This window comes from Hylobates moloch, unplaced genomic scaffold (genome assembly GCF_009828535.3).
Source record: "Hylobates moloch isolate HMO894 unplaced genomic scaffold, HMol_V3 SCAFFOLD_7, whole genome shotgun sequence".
Lineage (NCBI taxonomy): Eukaryota > Metazoa > Chordata > Mammalia > Primates > Hylobatidae > Hylobates > Hylobates moloch.
Genome location: NW_026652282.1, coordinates 20,228,737 through 20,252,112, shown reverse-complemented (window position 1 = coordinate 20,252,112; position 23,376 = coordinate 20,228,737). Strand labels below are relative to the sequence as shown.

The 23,376-nt window shown below is 42.2% G+C and overlaps 1 protein-coding gene across 1 annotated transcript in view; it reads right to left on the bottom strand.

Annotated features, from left to right (window-relative positions):
* Window positions 1–23,376, bottom strand: part of PTCHD1 (patched domain containing 1) — a 70,203-nt gene that overhangs the window by 21,451 nt on the left and 25,376 nt on the right. The window lies entirely within an intron of this gene.

Below are 23,376 nucleotides of genomic sequence, written 5' to 3'. Positions count from 1 at the left end.
CTAAACAGTTCAAATCAAATGTTATAAACCTAGATCAGAAATAGGTAGTAGGAATGTGAAACACACATTTGACCAGTGGTTCTCGCAATGTGGCCCCTAGAACAACAGCAGCAGCACAACCTGGGAGCTTGTGAGAAATGAAAATTCTTAGGCACCATCCCAGACCTGGTAAATCAGAATTTCTGGGGTGGAGCCCAGGAATCTGGGTTTTCACAAGCCCTCTTAAGAATTCTGATGCAGCTGACGTTTTAGAAATGCTGCATTAAAGTACCAGTATTCTTTCCACGTGTTCTTTATTAGTGACCCAATTGGTCTGTACTGTTGGGAAATCTTATATAGGTCCCCTGTTCAGTTTCCCTCTTGAAAATGTAACATAAAAAGTGAACTAAGGTGCAATTCCAAATGCAGAGATCCTCTGCTGGCTCGTCCTTTGATGCCACTTTGCAGGGCAACTAAATGATCTCTTCATCCAATTAAATAACTTTCTACCATAAAAGACAAGAGGTTTACCTTGAGGGTCCTTGTTTTCTCTGGCTTTCCTTGCCTACATGTCTGGGAAGGGAGCTATAACTGTAAGAGCCTGGCTGGGATATATGGGAATCATGCTAAAGGAGAACAATGGGATTTATTCTACACACCTTGCTCCATATTGAATTTGCTGTGCCCAGGTACTGAATGCTTGTCATCAAAATATGTATGAGAATACAAGGACTAATTTAACTGCATCTACTACATGCCAGGCACAATTCTAGGCTCTTTATACAGATAAACTTATTTAATCCTTGCAGCAAATTACAAAGTAGGTACAAGTACTAGCTTCATTTTACAGATGAGGAAATACAGAGAAGCCAAGTCACTTGCCCAATGTCACACACATAGTAAGAGGCAGAGCTGGGCTATACCAGGCAGTCTGGCTCCAGGACCTGTGCTCTTGGCCCCTCACCATACACCTCTAGGCATCTGAATACCTAAGGTTCTTGTTAGCAACTAATTTCTGAATTTGTGCTTTTACTGCCGCACTCCTAAAAGTCACAAATGCACAATTTCAGATATGTACGAGTATGTGTAATCTACTGTCTAAGATAAGAAAACAAGGTAGTCGAGGGTGTGGTGGGAGTAAGGGACTTAAATGAGCTACTACCACGTGTCAGGGCTTCACACCTTAAAATCTCTCAACAAGTCACTTTACAGATAAGAAAACTGGGGCTCAGGGAGGCCGTGTAGGTAGGAGGAAGGCGGGGCTCATCACTGTCTTTTTGAAAATGGCATATCATGTTACTGTTTCAGTGGTAGCTACACAGGTCCTTAGTTTAACTGTTTTGACTCCCCGGCAGCTTATCCTCATGGTGGCTTTGCTTTCTCTGTATAAAATGTGGCCCATGTGCAAAATGAGGCCAGTGACAGACATGTAGTTGAGTGTTAAGTAAACTAGTACATCTACGACTGTGCTTAGCACTGAGTGGACTCTCTCAAGCGTATAGATAGCCATTATGACATATCTGATGAATGAAGGACATTTCATCTGTAAAGAAGCTAGAATTTAACATGCACAGAGTTGTTATACTGTAGCTGTGCCACTACAACTCATTACCTTCTCCATTATCCTGATATATTTTCTCTCAAATCTGTTCTAAATAGATGACCTGTTCAGACATTTTGCTGCGCATGTGCCTGGATGAATGGGATATTATGCTTTTAAAACAATGTCTGAGGGGCACTAGCTGTCAAAGTGCTTTCATTAGCACAGAGCGCGAGTGGAGAATCCTAATTCTCAGTGGCCCCTTGCCCCACATATCTTCATGGGTACCAACCCACAGGATCAGAAAACATTTCATTGTATTATGTTTGGCTGAAATAATTTGAATTCCTTTATATAAATATGTAAACACACACACACACACCTAGGAGGCTATTTTCACAGCCTAATCATATGCTAAATGTTTGTTTTGATGCTTTGGGATTAATGGTGAGCAAAATGTCTTCAATGGTTTTAAGCTGTGAAAGTGTGTTTTTATCAATTCTTCTCTAAGCATGGCCCAGTGAATTTTGATTAAAAGAACTCCTAGTTACAAAATATTTCAAATTATAATAGGTTATTTTGGAAGAAAGAAGAACTTAGAAGAATTTAAAGACGAGAGAGTTTTGATAAGCATTGAAGAAAGACTTTGGGAAAAGATTCAGAATAGGCTAGAAAAGGAGTGGTATTGAAAGCATGCCTAAGTGTAATATTTGGTGCATTGTTTGTTCCCATGAGCAGTATAATAAATCTCCCTTAAAGTGATTACTAAATATGTCAAGAGAAAAAGATTGCCAAATAAGATGGTGTTAAGCCACAGGGCTGAACCCAGTTATAGCAAGGGGATATTTTCCATCCATTCTCTATGACGACCATGCCCTGCTGGGTGGGGAGTTGTAAACTATTTAGTGATCTTCCAACTCGGCAGATCTACTGCTATGACCCCTAGGACCATACATCGAAGAAAACAGACACCATGTTAACCCGCGTACTACAAGACCGTAGGAGGGAATCTTGGAAAATGAGAACCTTAATGAAGTTTGAGAGGGAAGGTTTCTTAACTCAGTTCCAGAGCTGCTGTAAGATGCAACTGCCTTGACTTTCCAATAGAGTGGTGGGTAGAACATGTCACTCTTGCTTCTGAGTGGCAGAGTTCTGCAGAGTGACATAGTAGACAGAGAGAGGGTGTTGGCTGAGGCCACCCACCTATCAGGGGGAATCTGTAGGATTCTACTGTGGAATAAGAGGTGAGAGGATAATAAGAGTTATCATAAGGAGTTGAGACTCCCTTCTATGACATCTGCAGTGGCTCAGTTCTGATCTTTGGTGCTTATGAATACACATAAGCACAGACACAATCCACTGTTGGAAATCCACATAGCCATGGGCGGATATACTGCACATGCTACCTGAACATCCACCTATACCGAGTTTTAGAGTGTCCTGATTTACTTTCCTAAAAGAACCCCACTCAAGGCAGTAGAAACATGACTGGATGTTCTAAACTGTAGTACCAGATATATTCACAGGAGGAAAAGAAAGCCAGGGTTTGAAGCTATGCTTCAGATAAACCACAAAATGGACAACTGCAATCCATATAAGCTTGTTATTGAATTAGGTAAGAGACGCTCTTCTCAGAAAAGAAAAAGAAGGAAAAAAATGACACAAACTAATTGTCCTGACCCTTAATGTGGTCTAAATCTGTCGTGTGAAATAACATATAATCCATGTTTCTATAACTATGTATAGATTCTAGATTATTCATTCAACACACATTCAGCAGGTAGTCATCAAACCTACTATGATGTCAATAATAGGACAATTTCCCTGAATTTATCGTGCTTGCACTCACGCATGGAAAAAATCACATGAGGTGCAGTGTCCAAAACAAAGGGACAATCCTCACAGTAAACATCGCCAAGTGCTTTGTACTAGTAAAGCCCGAACCAGTGTCAATTTCAATAACAGTATTTTTTATTTTTATGGTATTTGCTGCCAAAGAGGCCAAAACTGAATGTTAGATTGAGATTAGTTTTAAGGCTCTGAACACATCACGTAAATTATTAGCTTCTTTGCTCTCATCATTCTTCAGGTTAAGAATGATAATGACAATAGTAATTAGTTTTCTAAGTGCTTTCTATACAGTTAAAAAGTGTATTTAAAACAGACTCTGTGGCAATGGTGATACTATTATCCTCATTTTATAGCTGGTGCAGCTGAGGCCTAGAGACTTTCAATCACTTACCTAAGATGAGCCAGTAAATAAGGGCAGACCTGATTCTCAAGTCTTACTCCACAGCAGGACACTTAGCACAGACCAACAAATTCAGCAGTGAGCATGAAGACAACTTGGGGGTGGACAAAGAATTGTCAGCCCACCTGCTTCAAGTGACTGGCAGTGGATATGACTGAGCTATGGGATGGCCACCATTGGAGATCTGGGGTCCAGTAAGAGAGACCAGAAATAATCCAAACAGCTCAACTCATGTTCAGACAGCAGCAACATTACATGGCAGTATTAACAGGTAATGAAGGGGATGGGTTTAGAGTTTAACGATTTTTCTTAATCTCCATCCAGCCTCTGGTGTTGCTAAATAAAACTTTTCAAAGACAGGCTTCCTAAGAAAAACGGTCCTGGGGCAAAATGGAATCCAGTAATAAAAAGTTTTGGCTTCCAGTGTGGCTTCCACTACCTACCTTAAGAGTGTCAGAAACTTCAGGAATCCCACTCTGCTTCTTTAAGTCTGAAACTTCAGGTCTCACATTTATCAGTAAAAAAGGGTGTCGGTCTAGCTAATATTTAAGGACAGACCCTTCCAGTTTTAACACTACATAATTCTAAGATGAGTGATATGCACAAACTACATAATCAGACACTAGGTGAGAAAAAGTTAACTTAATTAATATCAATTTGAACATTATTACAGCTACTTGAGGTATGCTTTTCTGACACACCGAAGTTCTTTTTCAGGGCAATCCGATCTGATAGATGAAACCCAGAAGGAAAACAGGGTAAAGAATATAGGTTTACTGGAAAAAAAAAAAAAAAGATTTCCCTCTCTGAGTGATTTCCCATTCTGGGGAGGTGCTGGCTCTTATAATCCCCTTCTGCCAGATCCTGGGAAAAAGCCAGCGTGGGCTGCTTGGTCACGACAGGCCAGAGTCTAATTTCCTCTCTGCCTCTCCTTGGCACACTTAGATCTTCCTCAGAAGACAGCAGGGACACTTTGTAGAGGACAGTACAGAAGGGAGGAAGGATGTATCTGCTCCTGAGTGGTGATTAACACAGGAAAAATACCTATGGGTGTAGAGGATCTTATACAATACCTTGCAGGGTTTTGGGTATTTTTTTGTTTGTTTGTTTGTTTCTTGTTGAAAAGGGAAGAGGCAAGGAGGAAGGCCACTCTGCCTATGCAGGGCAATTAACAGGCTCTGGGGGCAGCCTCAAACAGTCCCCAAGCAATCTCATCTGTGAGGGAAGACTCGGAGTTCGTATGGGTTCCCCATGTCCCAGCAGGATGGAGCTCCAGTCACCTCCAGTGGGAGTTAGCCTGATGACGCCCCCTTTATAGGCTGTCTTCCCTTCCTTGTCTCACGTTTCCACCCCCTTCCCACTTCTGCTCCCAAATAAGCTGCATACATCAAAAAAATGTAAAAAGGAAGATTATGATTTGACTTCTTAACCTATATCATCCGTCCCCACATATTACCTTCCAAGTGACACTAAATCAAAAGTGCTTAAAAATGCTTTCAAGGAATATCTGGTTTTCACCCCTAAATGAAATTGTTCCCTTCACTGAATCCCTCCGAACTGCATGTCTTGATCTGGGTCTGTATCCTGCAACTGTAAATGGGTGGGTGCTAACTGGCAAGGTATCCTCACTCAGGACGCAAGAAAACACCTTGAAGTGGATGGATCTGGCTGCGGCAGTTCATAAATTACGCTAGCTCCCTTGGTGTTATGTTCTGTCTTTGCATGATCTCACTCTCACCCACTCTCTTTCCTCTTCTTTTAATAGAAATGCATTACATCAGAACACCAGAAGTCGCAAGTTAGGGATTGTTACCGTGAATCATTTGTAGTGCAGCCAAAAGCAAGTTAGTCATCCCTTAATAAGTGAACAGAAATATCATCCTGCCTTTGAAATATTACATTTCCAGAGGACACCAAATTTAAGCTGTGGATATAGCCAAACAAGTGACTATCTATCCACACACTTCCTCTGCACATGTGTGCCTGGTGCCATGCTCACCTGCTCCAGTGACAAAAGACAAACGGTTACCTCTGTCAGTAATGCAGTGCTAGTGCAGGTCTGGGAGAGTGGAATAGTTCTGTTTTGCTCCGTACTCTACAAGGTGGTAAACACTCTTCTTGCGGGTACTGACACTGAAAAGCAGCCAAGACAGCCCCTGTTGTAACTCTCCAAACAAGCTGAGTTTGTCTTTGCAGGCTTGGCTGAAAAACCAAGGCAGCTTTGGATTTGAAGCAGAGAAATCTGAGATTTTAGAAACAAAAAGTAGTGATGGTGAAGGAAAATGCAATTGCAGTATCTCATTGCAACTTCTGCCTGATTCCACGTTGGTATGGATAAGACAGTCAGTACAGTGAACCACAGCTTCAACAATCTCTTTATTCCCGCAGTCTGGGAGAAAATTTCACTTGGTCTTGATTTCTGAAAAAATCCTTCATATTATGAAGATACTTGGCAATCTGTAAAGTTGAACTTTCTGATTAGAGTGTTTAGAGTGGCTGATAGAGTGGCTATTTTTAAATTCCCTAAATCCTCACTTGAGTTTCATAGTCAAGCTTAAACTGTAGTTGAGCTAGTTTGTGGGTGAAGAGTTTTTTTGGATAGCTCTAAGAGGACCCGATGCTCACAGAAAAAGGAGAATGTTAAAGCTGATTGGCTGGGCAAATGGCAAAGGGAAGTCCCAAGGAGCCAAATGCTTGGGCTTGGGAACAGGCAACAGCTGTTATAAGATTTGATTAGCAGACCACAAATAACCATGCAAAGAACAGGAAAAACAGGATGCCAAGGACATTCAGGTCTAGAGAATGACCAACCATGGACCTGAATGGGAGGAGCACTGTATCGGGAGTCAGAAGGCTTCAATTTTAGTCCTGGTTCTGGGTCTTGCTGACCACATGACTTAGAGATAAACAAAACAATGAACCTATGAAAACACGTCACTTCCCTGCTTTAAATTCCCCAAGAGTTCCTCATGATGCTCAGAGCATTAACTGTGGCCCCTGACATGAAACATTCTCCTTGCTGACCTCTCTGGACTCCTATCTCGCTATTCTCACATTGCAGTGCTCGTCTTGCTGTTGATTCTGCCTGGGACGTTCTTCTTCCAGACACTCACAAAACTTGTGTTCTCACTTCCTTTACTTCCCTGCTTAAATGCAATCATCTTTCCTGAGCTCACCCCTAATTAAAAAAAAAAAAAAAACTAACATGTTTGCCCATCACCATCATCTTTTCTTGTTTTAATTTTTTCATGGCACCATCATGACATGACATTATCATCATCTCTGTTTTTATTCTGCTGCCCCCATTAGTATATGAATTCTGTCATGCCAGAATGTGTTTCTGTTTGGTCCACCTCTACATCTCCATTAACTAGAACAGTGCCTGGAACACATAACAATTGTGAAGTAAACACATGAATATAATAATCTCATGAATAAAGGGACTTTAGTTTGTCTCATCATGGGCATGATGAAAGCCAAATGAGATGATGAATGTGTATGCATTTTGTAAACTTTTGAGAGCTATACAAATACAATTGTATTATTATACAGCAGGAGGCATGGATGGTAGCTCCTCTGGTGAGTGGTCTTACAGCTGTCCAAACGTAATCTACAGTTGAGTCCTGGAGCCCCTAATCCTTCCCGACTTGACAATATCTTGTGCTTTTGTGGGAGGGACATGGGTTATGAGGTTAGAATGCCACAAGTTCAAATCCTGCCTCTGTTCGTAACACAGCTGGGCCCTGCGCATATCCCCTCATCCTTAGCACTTCAGTGCACATATCATACCTATTTCCAGCCTGATGTGGAAATACTGGGGCACTAACATACTATCTCAATTCTGAGCAGCCTGGACCTATGACTAAAGACAGTCTGTGTATGAACAGCCCAGCTCACATGTCCTCCGAAACGGGATAACCCTGCAACATGTGTTCCTCACTGTTTCCCAGAGTTCCCCAGCAGGATGAAACTCCAATTGCCCACAGAGTAGCTGGCTTGACAATGCCTCCATAGCCGACGGCTTTTCTTCCCTGCCTCATGATGCTGTTCTCTTCTCGGTGCTTCCTGGGATTGTCTTCCAAATATTGTACTCTGATGAAGTGCTTGACTCCAGGTTAGCTTCTGGGGGAGGTCAAACTAAGACAATGACTTTAGGTATTTAATTCAGTTTTGTTATCTGAATTATGGGAATAATCCTTACCTCATAAAGTCATTTTGATAACCCATAAAAATGGTCTGGCCTGGCATTTAGTATTAGGTTAAACCATATGAAATTGCCATTTCTATAGGTTAAAAAGTAGTTGAATAGCGGCAATTTTATGTGAATCACCTAACTGAGCTTTCGTCAGTGTTTGTTCTTTCCCCTCCTGCCTCTCCTTCTCCCCAAGAGTCCTGTCAGAACCTGAGCTTCCTGAGGGGGCTATCGGACAATTCGGTTTGGTTTCCAAGAGACAATTTGGTGGTATCAGGGCAGGATTTTTTTTAAAAAGACAACAGTTTTGGGCTAGGAAGCATCTCAGAAATCTTCTCATTCCCTTTTCCACAAGCAAAAACAGGGCTGCACACATTGTGGGCATGAGTCCCTACATGCGACTGGAATTCACAATTTTAGTGGTTTCAACTTATGAAAAAAATCAAAATGCCATATAACCCACATCCCCAAGATATTTGAAACTGAATAATAATACTGTTAAATCAAAAAATCTATAAATGTCTTCATCAGATGAGCTCTTTGGCAATTTTTTTTTCCTTGAAAGGATTTGCTGTGTTTCTAATGGGCACTGAACTTGAGAACAATGGAAATTATGGCTGATGAAAGAAAAAGTAAGAAGAAAGTTCCACCTAATGATATGGTAACAGCTCTCCTGAATGATGGACCATAAGCCTTACCAAGGATGAGTACTTGCTGTAATTCATAAAACAACGTATTACAGGACAGTGCATTTTTTCCTGACAATAATTCTTCTCTGTTCTCAAGGTCCTCATACAAAGGTACTGCCCTTAAAAATCACAGGAGCATTTCAGCCACTGCCCTCCCTTTCCTGATCTGAAAAGAGGTCTCACAGGGCAAAAGGTCAAACTAGGATAGTTTCTATGACTCGGCTTGCTAAGGCCTTGACCCTTCTGGGAGGTGCTGATGTTGGCGGCATGGTTTGGCATGATGGAGTCAGACTGCCTAGGCTCAAATCCCAGCTTTGGCACTAAGGAGATGTGTGATCCTGGACACTAAGCTATTATGTAATGGCTATCCCTTGCCTCAGCTTATTCATCTGTAAAATGGGGCCAATAATAGTACCCATCTCATTAGGACTGTTGAAGGATAAATGAGAAATTGAATGTAAATTGCTCTGTAGTCTCTGACACACAGGTGGTACCCAGTAAATGTCTGATAGCAAAGACAAAATGAACAAACAGAAAACCCCATGTCTATCTTCTGTTGTGTCTTGTCTACTTCAACTTTCTTTTCCTTTAAATAGTGAAACTTCCTCCATTTTTCTTGAAAAGTATATTCAATGAAATGTAAGGGTGACAGATTTTTGCTCACATCTTTGCTGAAAGACTAAGGGGTAAATGGGGTTAGAAGCATGGATCAGTACAAATATTTGAAGAGAACAGCTGGGTAGTATGTGTTTAAAGTTGGCACTCCTTAATCCCAGTATAAGCTCCAAGTTTGAAAATTGTCCCATCATCTGCAGGTTAGCTCTCTAGTTAGATTACTGTGCACATCAATTAAAGGAATCCAGTCTAGGCAGGAAAAGATGGTGGGGATAAAAGAAGGAAACTAAAACGTACTAAGTGCTTGCTAAGTGCCGGACATTGTGCAAAGAATGCTACAATCTATCATCTTATTTATCCCTCACAGCAAATCAGGGAGGTAGATATTACCCCTCCATCTGCGGGTGAGGAAGCTGAGCTTCTAGGAGCTTAAATAACTTGTCCGTGGCCACAAATTTAGTAAGTGGTTCAGCCCAGATTTAAATCCTGGGCTCAGAAAATTGTCCCCTAATGAGAGTTCTTCCGGAAAAGTAAAGACTTTATCCCCTAATCTCTGTGCTTTGGACATTTGGATAGTGATAAATTTGCTTTCTGGTATTAGGCTTAAACGTGGTCAACTCACAGCATGAGATGGTGATGAGGTAGCAAAGTCGGGGGTCAAACATGACAAAGCAGCCTAGAAAAGCAACAAGACTCTGACCAGCACTAAACAGTAAAACCCAATGAATGCCAGATATTTACAACAGAAACCTCAGAGAGAAGCCACAAGCCCATTACCAATGACAAGCATGCGCAAACAGCTGGAGATGAAGAAAACAGATGTGAAAAGAGAGAAGACTTTCATCAGTCAAAACAGCATCTTTTGCATCATGTATGTGTCTTTTTTTTCTTTTTTGAGATGGAGTATTTTTCCTTTTGTCACCCAGGCTGCAGTGCAATGGCATGATCTCGACTCACTGCAACCTCCGCCTCCTGAGTTCAAGTGATTCTCCTGCCTCAGCCTCCCGAGTAGCTGGAATTACAGTTGCTCACCACCACGTCTGGGTAATTTTTTGTATTTTTAGTAGAGATGGGGTTTCACCATGTTGGCCAGGCTGGTCTCGAACTCCTGACATCAGGTGATTCACCCACCTTGGTCTCCCAAAGTGCTGGGATTACAGGCGTGAGCCACCGCACCCGGCCATGTATGTTTCTTATATAACCCCTTGACCTCAGACACACACGAGAAAAAAGAAAAAACAAAACAAAACTTTACAGAACATACTTGTATAAAGGGCTGGCAGTGTGTGGATTTACTGAAAATATCAGATTGAAGTTGGGGGTCTTATAGGACTTGGGTATCATCTCTCCCCACAGGGATTTTAACACTAGAATATATATGCTTCATGAGGGCAGGGATTTTGTCTGTTTCACTCAATCCTATCCCAAGTACCTAGAGTAGTGCCTGGCACATAAAAGGAGCCCAACAAAGATGTGCTGATGAAATCTTTAGTGTTTGTTCCTTCTTGCTGATTTATATTTCTCTGGTGACATGAATGATACTTCATTTGTATCCAAAGGCTACTGTGCTACATGCATATAATTTACATCTTAAATAAACAGATGACATTGAATTTGGTCCTGTTGCTTACATGCTGCAGACAAATGGCTGGTCTCATTAGACAAATGGATATGGTTAAACTATAATCTAAAAAAATAAGAGCAGAGAAACAATTTAGTTAGGCAACTGAGGTCTGAAATAATTATGTGCTATGCTTAATTATAGGGTAGTTTGAATTTTTCATGTGTATTTGTTTTTCATATTTCTTTTTATTTTGAAGAGAAAAGTTTTTTTTTTTTAAATACATGTCTGGAGACTATTATAAGAATTTCTGTGTACCTACTATCCATGTCTATCTGAAGATTCTGCTCCTCCTGTTAATGCTGTTGATCGGTAGTGTGACCATATAATTTATCATCCAAACTGGAACACTTTTGGGAGTGCAAGAGGGCAGTGTTAATTTCACAGGAACAATTGGCATAAAATGGGACTATCACAGGCAAACTAGGTTGTATACCCTTCCTATCTCTGGATGTCTCAGATGATGCAAGCCCTGATGTAACTTCATCTGCTTATGCCTCACAGCAGACCTGAGGTGACAATCCTTTGATTTGCAGCCCACTGCTGCTGATGGAACCTAGAATATTGCATGTGACACTATCCTGTCATCATAAAGGTCTCCAGGAAAATAATTTGGAAAAACTCCTCTCGTCTGTAACCACTTCCAACCACACCTATGCTCCCACTATTGCAACTTCCTTCCATGTCAAGACTCTGATGTTTTTGCAAGATTCAGTTATCTTGCAGCCTGGTTTTGCTTGCTACTTTAGAGGTGGAGTGCATCCATAGGACCCTCAGAACATTTCATCTACCTTCCCTGAGCATGCCAGCCCAACTGAAATTGACAGATAGCTTCTACTAAGCTGTCTCACTGGCATGTGGCTTTTGGAAGTGATCTGCCCAGCCAGGAGCAAAGATTGCTTTCATGTCCAAAGATGTCACTCTGGGTGATTCTATCTTGCTTTAATGGGGACAGTGTCTTGCTAATTTGGCTAATGAAAATTTTCAAGGCTTGCAGATGTGAAGTCTGTGATGGGTCTCAGGCACTGGGCAGGTGGGAAGCCAGAGCTTTTTTGCTTTGTTGAGAATTAGAAGTCATGCTGATAAAGTCTTCTGCACTTCATCACCAATTATAGCAATGATGCATTTATTCAACATATATTAAGGGACTACACCATACTGGGCATTATGTAAGCCCTGGAGAGATAAAGAACATTAAGACATAACTTTATCCTCACGTAACTTAGAGTTTAGTAGAGGGACTTCAGGCAGATTCTCAGAATTGATTAGCACAAGCGAACCACAAAGTGCAGTGAGTGTTACAGTGCTATGATAGGAATAGCTAAAGGGGTATAGGGAGTCTAGTATGTTGGTCTCTAGGATATATGTGTATGTGAGGGGGATGCAGGGATGTGTGTGTGTGTGTGTACCAGGAGCATGTGTGTAGCAGTGGTAAGTGTGCAATAGAATAAGAGCTGGAAAGGACACAGGGGCCAGATGAGGGAGGATCTTCTCATTCATTCATTCATTGAAATTTATTAGTAACTATTAGTAAATCTTACCTCAAGCCATGTGAGCAAGACAAACATGGTTCTGCCCTCACAGACAATTCAAACTGCAGGAGATAAAGACAAGCAACAAGGCAATTACAAAATCTTTGTGGAGTTCTAAGACAAAAGAAGTGCAGAGTATTGAGGGAAGGGCACCCACAGTGGCCTTGCAGACATCAAGGACGATTTCTAGATGAACTGACTTCCAAATTAGGACCCAGGAGGGAGGAAGAGTTAATTATGGGCAGAGGTTTGGCTCAGGGTGTGGAACTGGTTGAGAGAGTATTTCAGGTGGAAGCTAAGGCATGGGCAAAGTTTCAGAGGCACAAAAAGGATGTCAGGGGAAATTGAAGTAATTCAGGCTGGTAGGAACACTGAGAGGAAAGCCAGAGGGGCAGGCAAGGTCCCAATCACACAAGGCCTTGTTAGTTGAAATTGGAAGACAGACTTTGTCCTGTGGGCAACTGCGAGCAAATCAAAGATTTTATCAGGGGATGAAATGATCAGAAGTGTGTCTTGGGAAGTTCACTCTGCCTGCAGTGTGGTAGCTATATTGGAAAGGATGAAGAGTGTAACCAGGGAGACAAAATAAGACACTAACCTAACAACTAGTTCACTGATGAAATGAAGGTCTGAACCGTGGGGGTCATACCAGCTTGAAGGAGACAGAAGGTTTATGCCTTTACTTTTTTATAGATCTGGACAGCTAAGCCAAGGCAATAAGCCAGGTAATAGAACTGGATGTCAACTTTCAGCTCCATGGTACTGATTAAACATTTGGTCTGCATTTCCCAGGTTTGGGTCTTAATGTGCCATCTATCAACTGTAGATTTATAGATATGTAGATTTAGCTGATGTGTGGCTTTTCACTTTTCTGTATGTACACTTCTAAAGTGCAGTCATAGACTATACAAGCACAGAAGTTCCTGGCCAATTGCTTTAAGTTCCTCTGCAGCAGATGCAGTTGGCACCCTGCTTATATCCTCTAGCCCTTATCTCTTGAGAGCACACCTGCCCGACTTCAAATGCCAGCACCCACACTTCTTTGTCACAGAGCCCACTTCACCATCTGCTTGGCAGGCCAGAAGTGCTGGGGAATTAACACTCCTTAGGAGCATCCCTCAACCAATGACAGATGGGACTTGGCCTATAAATACCCAGCTCCCTCCCCATGGGTGGGATCACTTTGGGGTGAGTGTGTTTTAAGCTGGTTCCCAGAGCTTCCCCTAGTGTGACTGTGCTCTAGTTGCCCACAGAAGTGGCCTGCTTAATTATATGCCCTTTTAGGCTCCTTCCTCTTTCTGTCTCTCCCCTCTGCTCCCTTCTGTTTGCCCTACACCTCCCAAGTAAGCTGCCTTTACTTGATTTCTTGTTTCAGGATTGGCTTCTGGGGGAACACAAACTAAGAAAATGTCCAATAATGCTCATAGCCTCTGGAATTAGAGTTTCCTAGTGTCCTCAAAACACTAAGCCATTCTAAAACCAACTCCCCAATGTCTTGTATTATTTTCACACAGCCACATTTGAATACACAACACTCAACCCTTAGGGAATGAAGCTACGATCTTGTGAGCTTCTCTTCATACTCAATCTTTTGATGGTAGGCACATTTTGATGATGATGAACACAGTAGGTATGCAATAAATATTTCTCCAAGTGGCCCAAACAAGTTCACGAGTGTAGATGGCCTGATGCTGTCAACTGCACTTTACCCTCATTTGGGACACAGTCCAATCTTTTCATTAAGGCTTAAAGCTAATCACATGTTGGTTCTAGGGTATACTGGTGATGAGAATGCACCGTAACTCTTCAAGAAGTGCTAAGACCTGCATCCTGCCAGGAGTGGAGAGTTGTGAGATGGCATGATCTCTTATTTTTCTTCTGGCTGATGATAAAGGAAGCAGGCATTTGTTTGGCTTTTACTTTATTTGGAATAAAAGCTTAGAGACATTGTTAGAAGCCTCTTTGCAACCTTCCGGATCATCTCAACAGGTAAGGTCTCAGGCTTCAGTGTTTTCTGTTGACAGCAAATGCTGGAATATTGCCCAAGTTGGATGAAAGTCCCTATCTTTACATTTCTGGATTTCTGCTGTTATGGCAGTAGGTGTGTGGGAGAGACAGCTGATGTGTTCACTGGATTCCTTCCCAGGCAGTGATGTGCCTGGGGAGTATGTGCTGATGGAGACAAATTCTCCATGCATTGGCATTGCTGCCAGTACAGGTGCTGAAAGTCTCCACGATGGCAGTGAGTTGGATGTCAGTAAAACTGGGCTGATTTGTCTGCCAAGATTCAGGCTGCCTTTCTTCTTCTTGGTACTCATCGTTGGATGTTCTGCACTGCTGGGATGGTAGTCTAACTCTTCCACCTTACTGACAGGGTCACTGAATAGGGTGTGTGTGTGTGTGTGTGTGTGTGTGTGTGTGTGTCTCTACACTCTTCATAATTAAGGTATAATTTATATACAGTACAATGTGCAAATCTTAAGTGCATATTTAATGAATTTTTATATATACATACACATAAACATTGCTCAGATCAAGACACAGCATATTTACAGTACCCAGAGGGCCCTCTCATGTCCTTTCCCAGTCAATACCCCCACTATCCCCAGAGGAAGGCTATTCTGACTCTATCAACTTCAGCTAGTCTTGCTTATTCTTCAGCTTCCTAAAAATGGAATCATGTAGAATGCGCTCTTCTGTTTCTGCCATCTTGTACTTAACTGGCCTGTGAGATTTATCCATGTTGTTGTGCTTATCAATACTCTGTTATTTTTATTTGTTTTTGCTGCGTAGTATTCCACTGTGTGAAAATACCACAATTTACTTTTCCATTCTCCTGTTGGTGGACCTTTGGGTTGTTTCCAGTTTGGTTTTTCTTTAATTAAAACTGCTATAAACTTTCTTTTACATAGCCTTTGGTGGACATATGCACTCACTTCTCTCAGGTGTACATAGTGGTATGTTGGTAAATGTTGAACAGTCAGTTCTATATTAAAAATAGCTTGACTTCCATTCCAAGATGGCCGAATAGGAACAGCTCTGGTCTGCAGCACACAGCGTGATCGACGCAGAAGACGGATGATTTCTGCATTTCCAACTGAGGTATCTGGTTCATCTCACTGGGACTGGTTGGACAGTGGGTGCAGCCCACAGAGGGCAAGCCACAGCAGGGCGGGGCATCACCTCACCCAGGAAGCTCAAGTGGTCAGGGGATTTCTCTTTCCTACCCAAGGGAAGCCATGAAAGACCGTACCTGGAAAACTGGGACACTCCCGCCCAAATACTGCGCTTTTCCAACGGTCGTAGCAAATTGCACACCAGGAGATTATATCCCATGCCTGGCTCGGCAGGTCCCATGCCCATGGAGCCTTGCTTACTGCTAGCACAGCAGTCTGAGATAGACCTGCGAGGCAGCAGCCTGGCAAGGGGATGGGCGTCTGCCACTGCTGAGGCTTGAGTAGGTAAACAAAGCGGCCCTGGAAGCTCGAACTGGGCGGAGCCCACCACAGCTCAGCAAGGCCTGTTGCCTCTGTAGATTCCACCTCTGGGGGCAGGGCATAGCTGAACAAAAGACAGCAGACAGGTTCTGCAGACTTAAACGTACCTGACTGACAGCTCTGAAGAGAGCAGTGGTTCTCCCAGCACGGTGTTTGAGTTCTGAGAATGGACTGACTGCCTCCTCAAGTGGGGGCCGACTGACACCTCATACAGGCAGGTCCTCCTCTGGGATGAAGCTTCCAGAGGAAGGATCAGGCAGCAATATTTGCTGTTCTACAATATTTGCTGTTCTGCAGCCTCCGCTGGTGATACCCAGGCAAACAGGGTCTGGAGTGGACCTCCAGCAAACTCCAACAGACCTGCAGCTGAGGGACCTGACTCTTAGGAGGAAAACTAACAAACAGAAAGGAATAACATCAAAATCAACAAAAAGGATATCCACACCAAAACCCCATCCGTAGGTCACCAACATCAAAGACCAAGGGTAGATAAAACCACAAAGATGGGGACAAATGAGAGCAGAAAAGCTGAAAATTCTAAAAACCAGAGCAACTATTCTCCTCCAGAGGATCACAGCTCCTCGCCTGCAATGGAACAAAGCTGGATGGAGAACAACTTTGACGAGCTGACAGAAGTAGGCTTCAGAAGGTCGGTAATAACAAACTTGTCGGAGCTAAAGGAGGATGTTCGAACCCATTGCAAGGAAGCTAAAAACCTTGAAAAAAGATTAGATGAATGGTTAACTAGAATAAACAGTGTAGAGAAGACCTTAAATGACCTCATGGAGCTGAAAACCATGGCACGAGAACTACGTGACGCGTGTATAAGCTTCAATAGCCAATTTGATCAAATGGAAGAAAGGGTATCAGTGATTGAAGATCAAATTAGTGAAATAAAGCGATAAGAGAAGTTTAGAGAAAAAAGAGTAAAACGAAACGAACAAAGCCTTCAAGAAATATGGGACTATGTGAAAACACCAAATCTACATCTGATTGGTGTACCTGAAAGTGATGGGGAGAATGGAACCAAGTTGGAAAACACTCTTCAGGATATTATTCAGGAGAAATTCCCTAACCTAGCAAGGCAGGCCAACATTCAAATTCAGGAAATACAGAGAACGCCACAAAGATACTCCTCCAGAAGAGCAACCCCAAGACACATAATTGTCAGATTCTCCAAGGTTGAAATGAAGGAAAAAATATTAAGGGCAGCCAGAGAGAAAGGTCGGGTTACCCACAAAGGGAAGCCCATCACACTGTCAGCAGATCTCTCAGCAGAAACTCTACAAGCCAGAAGAGAGTGGGGGCCGATATTCAACATTCTGAAAGAAGAGAATTTTCAACCCAGAATTTCATATCCAGCCAAACTAAGCTTCATAAGTGAAAGAGAAATAAAATCCTTTACAGAGAAGCAAAGGCTGAGAGATTTTGTTACCCCCAGGCCTGCCTTACAAGAGCTCCTGAAGGAAGCACTAAACATGGAAAGGAACAACTGGTACCAGCCACTGCAAAAACATGCCAAATTGTAAATACCATCGATGCTAGGAAGAAACTGCATCAACTAATTGTGAAAATAACCAGCTAACATCATAATGTCAGGATCAAATTCACACATAACAATATTACCCTTAAATGTAAATGGGCTAAATGCCCTAATTAAAAGACACAGACTGGCAAATCGGATAAAGAGTCAAGGCCCATCAGTGTGCTGTATTCAGGAGACCCATCTCACATGCAGAGACACATATAGGCTCAAAATAAAGGGATGGAGGAAGATCTACCAAGCAAATGGAAAACAAAAAAAGGCAGGGGTTGCAATCCTAGTCTCTGATAAAACAGAGTTTAAACCAACAAAGATCAAAGGAGAGAAAGAAGGCCATTACATAATGGTAAAGGGATCAATTCAACAAGAAGAGCTAACTATCCTAAATATATATGCACCCAATACAGGAGCATGCAGATTCATAAGGCAAGTGCTTAGAGACCTACAAAGAGACTTAGACTCCCACACAATAATAATGGGAGACTTTAACACCCCACTGTCAATATTAGACAGACCACCGAGAAAGAAGGTTAACATAGAAATCCAGGAATTGAACTCAGCTCTGCACCAAGCAGACCTAACAGATACCTACAGAACTCTCCACCCCAAATCAATGGAATATACACTCTTCTCAGCACCACATCACATTTATTCCAAAATTGACCACATAGTTGGAAGTAAAGCACTCCTCAGCAAATGTAAAAGAAGAGAAATCACAACAAACTGTCTCTCAGACCACAGTACAATCAAATTAGAACTCAGGATTAAGAAACTCACTCAAAACCGCACAACTACATGGAAACTGAACAACTTGCTCCTGAACGACTACTGGGTACATAACTAAATGAAGGCAGAAATAAAGATGTTCTTTGAAACCAATGAGAACAAAGACACAACATACCAGAATCTCTGGGACACATTTAAAGCAGTGTGTAGAGGGAAATTTATAGCACTAAATGCCCACAAGAGAAAGCAGGAAAGATCCAAAATTGACACCCTAACATCACAATTAAAAGAACTAGAGTAGCAAGAGCAAACACATTCAAAAGCTAGCAGAAGGCAAGAAATAACTAAGATCAGAGCAGAAGTGAAGGAGACAGAGACACAAAAAACCCTTCAAAAAAGCACTGAATCCAGGAGCTGGTTTTTTGAAAAGATAAACAAAATAGATAGACCACTAGCAAGACTAATAAAGAAGAAAACAGAGAAGACTCAAATAGACGCACTTAAAAATGATAAAGGGGATATCACCACCGATCCCACAGAAATGCAAACTACCATCAGAGAATACTATAAATACCTCTATGCAAATAAACTAGAAAATCTAGAAGAAATGGATAAATTCCTCGACACATACACCCTCCCAAGACTAAACTAGGAAGAAATTGAATCTCTGAATAGACCAATAACAGGCTCTGAAACTGAGGAAATAATTAATTGCCTACCAACCAAAAAAAGTCCAGGAACAGAGGGATTCACAGCCGAATTCTACCAGAGGCACAAAGAAGAGCTGGTACCATTCCTTCTGAAACTATTCCAGGTGCAAGATGGCCGAATGGGAACAGCTCTGGTCTACAGCTCCCAGCGTGAGTGTCACAGAAGACAGTTGATTTCTGCATTGCTGTTTGAGGTACCGGGGTCATCTCACTAGGGAGTGCCAAACAGTGGGTGCAGGACAGTCGGTGGAGCGCACTGTGTGCGAACCAAAGCAGGGCGAAGCACTGCCTCACTCGGGAAGTGCAAGGGGTCAGGGAGTTCCCTTTCCTAGTCAAAGAAAGGGGTAACAGATGGCACCTGGAAAATCGGGTCAGTCCCACCCTAATACTGCGCTTTTCCAATGGGCCTGGAAAACGGCACACCAGGAGATTGTGTCCCGCACCTGGCTCGGAGGGTCCTATGCCCACGGAGTCTCGCTGATTGCTAGCACAGCAGTCTGAGATCAAACTGCAAGGCGGCAGCAAGCTTGGGGGAGGGGTGCCCGCCATTGCCCAGGCTTGCTTAGGTAAACAAAGCAGCCAGGAAGCTCGAACTGGGTGGAGCCCAACACAGCTCAAGGAGGCCTGCCTGCCTCTGTAGGCTCCACCTCTGGGAGCAGGGCACAGAGAAACAAAAATTCAGCAGGAACCTCTGCAGACTTAAATGTCCCTGTCTGACAGCTTTGAAGAGAGTAGTGGTTCTCCCAGTACGCAGCTGGAGATCTGAGAACGGACAGACTGCCTCCTAAAGTGGGTCCCTGACCCCTGAGCAGCCTAACTGGGAGGCACCCCCCATTAGGGACAGACTGACACCTCACTCGGCCAGGTACTCCTCTGAGACAAAACTTCCAGAGGACCTATCAGACAGCTGAAATTGTGGTCTCACGAAAATCCACTGTTTTGCAGCCACCGCTGCTGACACTCAGCCAAACAGGGTCTGGAGTGGACCTCTAGTAAACTCCAACAGACCTGCAGCTGAGGGTCCTGTCTGGTAGAAGGAAAACTAACAAACAGAAAGGACATCCACACCAAAAACCCATCTGTACATCACCATCATCAAAGACCAAAAGAAGATAAAACCACAAAGATGGGGAAAAAACAGAGCACAAAAACTGGAAACTAAAAAGCAGAGCACCTCTCCTCCTCCAAAGGAACGCAGTTCCTCACCAGCAACAGAACAAAGCTGGACAGAGAATGACTTTGACGAGTTGAGAGAAGAAGGCTTCAGACGATCAAACTACTCCGAGCTATGGGAGGAAATTCAAAACAATAGCAAAGAAGTTAAAAACTTTGAAAAAAAAATTAGATGAATGGATAACTAGAATAACCAATGGAGAGAAGGGCTTAAAGGAGCTGATGGAGCTGAAAGCCAAGTTTCGAGAACTACGCAAAGATTGCAGAAGCCTCAGGAGCTGATGTGATCAACTGGAAAAAAAGGTATCAGTGATGGAAGATGAAATGAATGAAATGAAGCGAGAAGGGAAGTTTAGAGAAAAAAGAATAAAAAGAAACGAACAAAGCCTCCAAGAAATTTGGGACTATGTGAAAAGACCAAATCTACGTCTGATTGGTGTACCTGAAAATGATGGGGAGAATGGAACCAAGTTGGAAAACACTCTGCAAGATATTATCCAGGAGAACTTCCCCAATCTAGCAAGGCAGGCCAGCATTCAGATTCAGGAAATACAGAGAACGCCACAAAGATACTCCTCGAGAAGAGCAACTCCACGACACATAATTGTCAGTTTCACCAAAGTTGAAATGAAGGAAAAAATGTTAAGGGTGGCCAGAGAGAAAGGTCGGGTTACCCACAAAGGGAAGCCCATCAGACTAACAGCTGATCTCTCGGCAGAAACTCTACAAGCCAGAAGAGAGTGGGGGCCGATATTCAACATTCTTAAAGAAAAGAATTTTCAACCCAGAATTTCATATCCAGCCAAACTAAGCTTCATAAGTGAAGGAGAAATAAAATACAGAGAAGCAAATGCTGCGTGACTTTGTCACCACCAGGCCTGCCCTAATAGAGCTCCTGAAGGAAACACTAAACATGGAAAGCAACAACTGGTACGAGCCACTGCAAAAACATACCGAACTGTAAAGACCATCGAGGCTAGGAAGAAACTGCATCAACTAACGAGCAAAATAACCAACTAACATCATAATGACAGGATCAGATTCAAACATAACAATATTAACTTTAAATGTCAATGGGCTAAATGCTCCAATTAAAAGACACAGACTGGCAAACTGGATAAGGAGTCAAGACCCATCAGTGTGCTGTATTCAGGAAACCCATCTCACATGCAGAGACACACATAGACTCAAAATAAAGGGATGGAGAAAGATCTATCAAGCAAATGGAAAACAAAAAAAGGTAGGGGTTGCAATCCTAGTCTCTGATAAAATAGACTTTAAACCAACAAAGATCAAAAGAGACAAAGAAGGCCATTACATAATGGTAAAGGGATCAATTCAACAAGAAGAGCTAACTATCCTAAATATATATGCACCCAACACAGGAGCACCCAGCTTCATAAAGCAAGTCCTGAGTGACCTACAAAGGGACTTAAACTCCCACACAATAATAATGGGAGATTTTAACACCCCACTGTCAGCATTAGACAGATCAACGAGACAGAAAGTTAACAAGGATATCCAGGAATTGAACTCAGCTCTGCACAACGTGGACCTAATAGTCATCTACAGAACTCTCCACCCCATATCAACAGAATATACATTTTTTTCAGCACCACAGCACACCTATTCCAAAGCTGACCACATAGTTGGAAGTAAAGCTCTCCTCAGCAAATGTAAAAGAACAGAAATTATAACAAACTGTCTCTCAGACCACAGTGCAATCAAACTAGAACTCAGGATTAAGAAACTCACTCAAAACCGCTCAACTACATGGAAACTGAACAACCTGTTCCTGAATGACTACTGGGTACATAATGAAATGAAGGCAAAAATAAAGATGTTCTTTGAAACCAATGAGAACAAAGACACAATATACCAGAATCTCTGGGACACATTCAAAGCAGTGTGTAGAGGGAAATTTATAGCACTAAATGCCCACAAGAGAAAGCAGGAAAGATCCAAAATTGACACCCTAACATCACAATTAAAAGAACTAGAAAAGCAAGAGCAAACACATTAAAAAGCTAGCAGAAGGCTAGAAATAACTAAAATCCGAGCAGAACTGAAGGAAATAGAGACACAATAAACCCTTCAAAAAATTAATGAATCCAGGGGCTGGTTTTTTCAGAAGATCAACAAAATTTATAGACTGCTAGCAAGACTAATAAATAAGAAAAGAGAGAAGAATCAAGTAGATGCAATAAGAAATGAAAAAGGGGTTATCACCACTCATCCCACAGAAATACAATCTACCATCAGAGAATACTACGAATACCTCTACACAAATAAACTAGAAAATCTAGAAGAAATGGATAAATTCCTCGACAAATACACCCTCCCAAGACTAAACCAGGAAGAAGTTGAATCTCTGAATAGACCAATGACAGGCTCTGAAATTTGGCAATAATCAATAGCTTACCAACCAAAAAGAGTCCAGGACCTGATTGATTCACAGCCAAATTCTACCTGAGGTACAGGGAGGAACTGGTACCATTCCTTCTGAAACTATTCCAATCGATAGAAAAAGAGGGAATCCTCCCTAACACATTTTATGAGGCCAGCATCATCCTGATACCAAAGCCTGGCAGGGACATAACCAAAAAAGAGAATTTCAGACCAATATCCTTGATGAACATTGATGCAAAAATCCTCAATAAAATACTGGTAAACTGAATCCAGCAGCACATCAAAAAGGTTATACACCATGATCAAGTGGGCTTCATCCCTGGGATGCAAGGCTGGTTCAACATACGCAAATCAATAAATGTAATCCAGCGTATAAACAGAACCAAAGGCAAAAACCACATGATTATCTCAATAGATGCAGAAAAGGCCTTTGACAAAATTCAACCACCTTTCATGCTAAAAACTCTCAATAAATTAGGTATTGATGGGACGTAATTCGAAATAATAATAGCTATCTATGACAAACCCACAGCCAATATCATACTGAATGGGCAAAAACTGGAAGCATTCCCTTTGAAAACTGGCACAAGACAGGGATGCCCTCTCTCACCACTCCTATTCAACATAGTGCTGGAAGTTCTGGTCAGGGCAATCAGGCAGGAGAAGGAAATAAAGGGTATTCAATTAGGAAAAGAGGAAGTCAAATTGTCCCTGTTTGCAGATGACATGATTGTATATCTAGAAAACCCCATTGTCTCAGCCCAAAATCTCCTTTAGCTGATTAGCAACTTCAGCAAAGTCTCAGGATACAAAATCAATGTACAAACATCACAAGCATTGTTATACACCAATCACAGACAAACAGAGAGCCAAATCATGAGTGAACTCGCATTCACAAT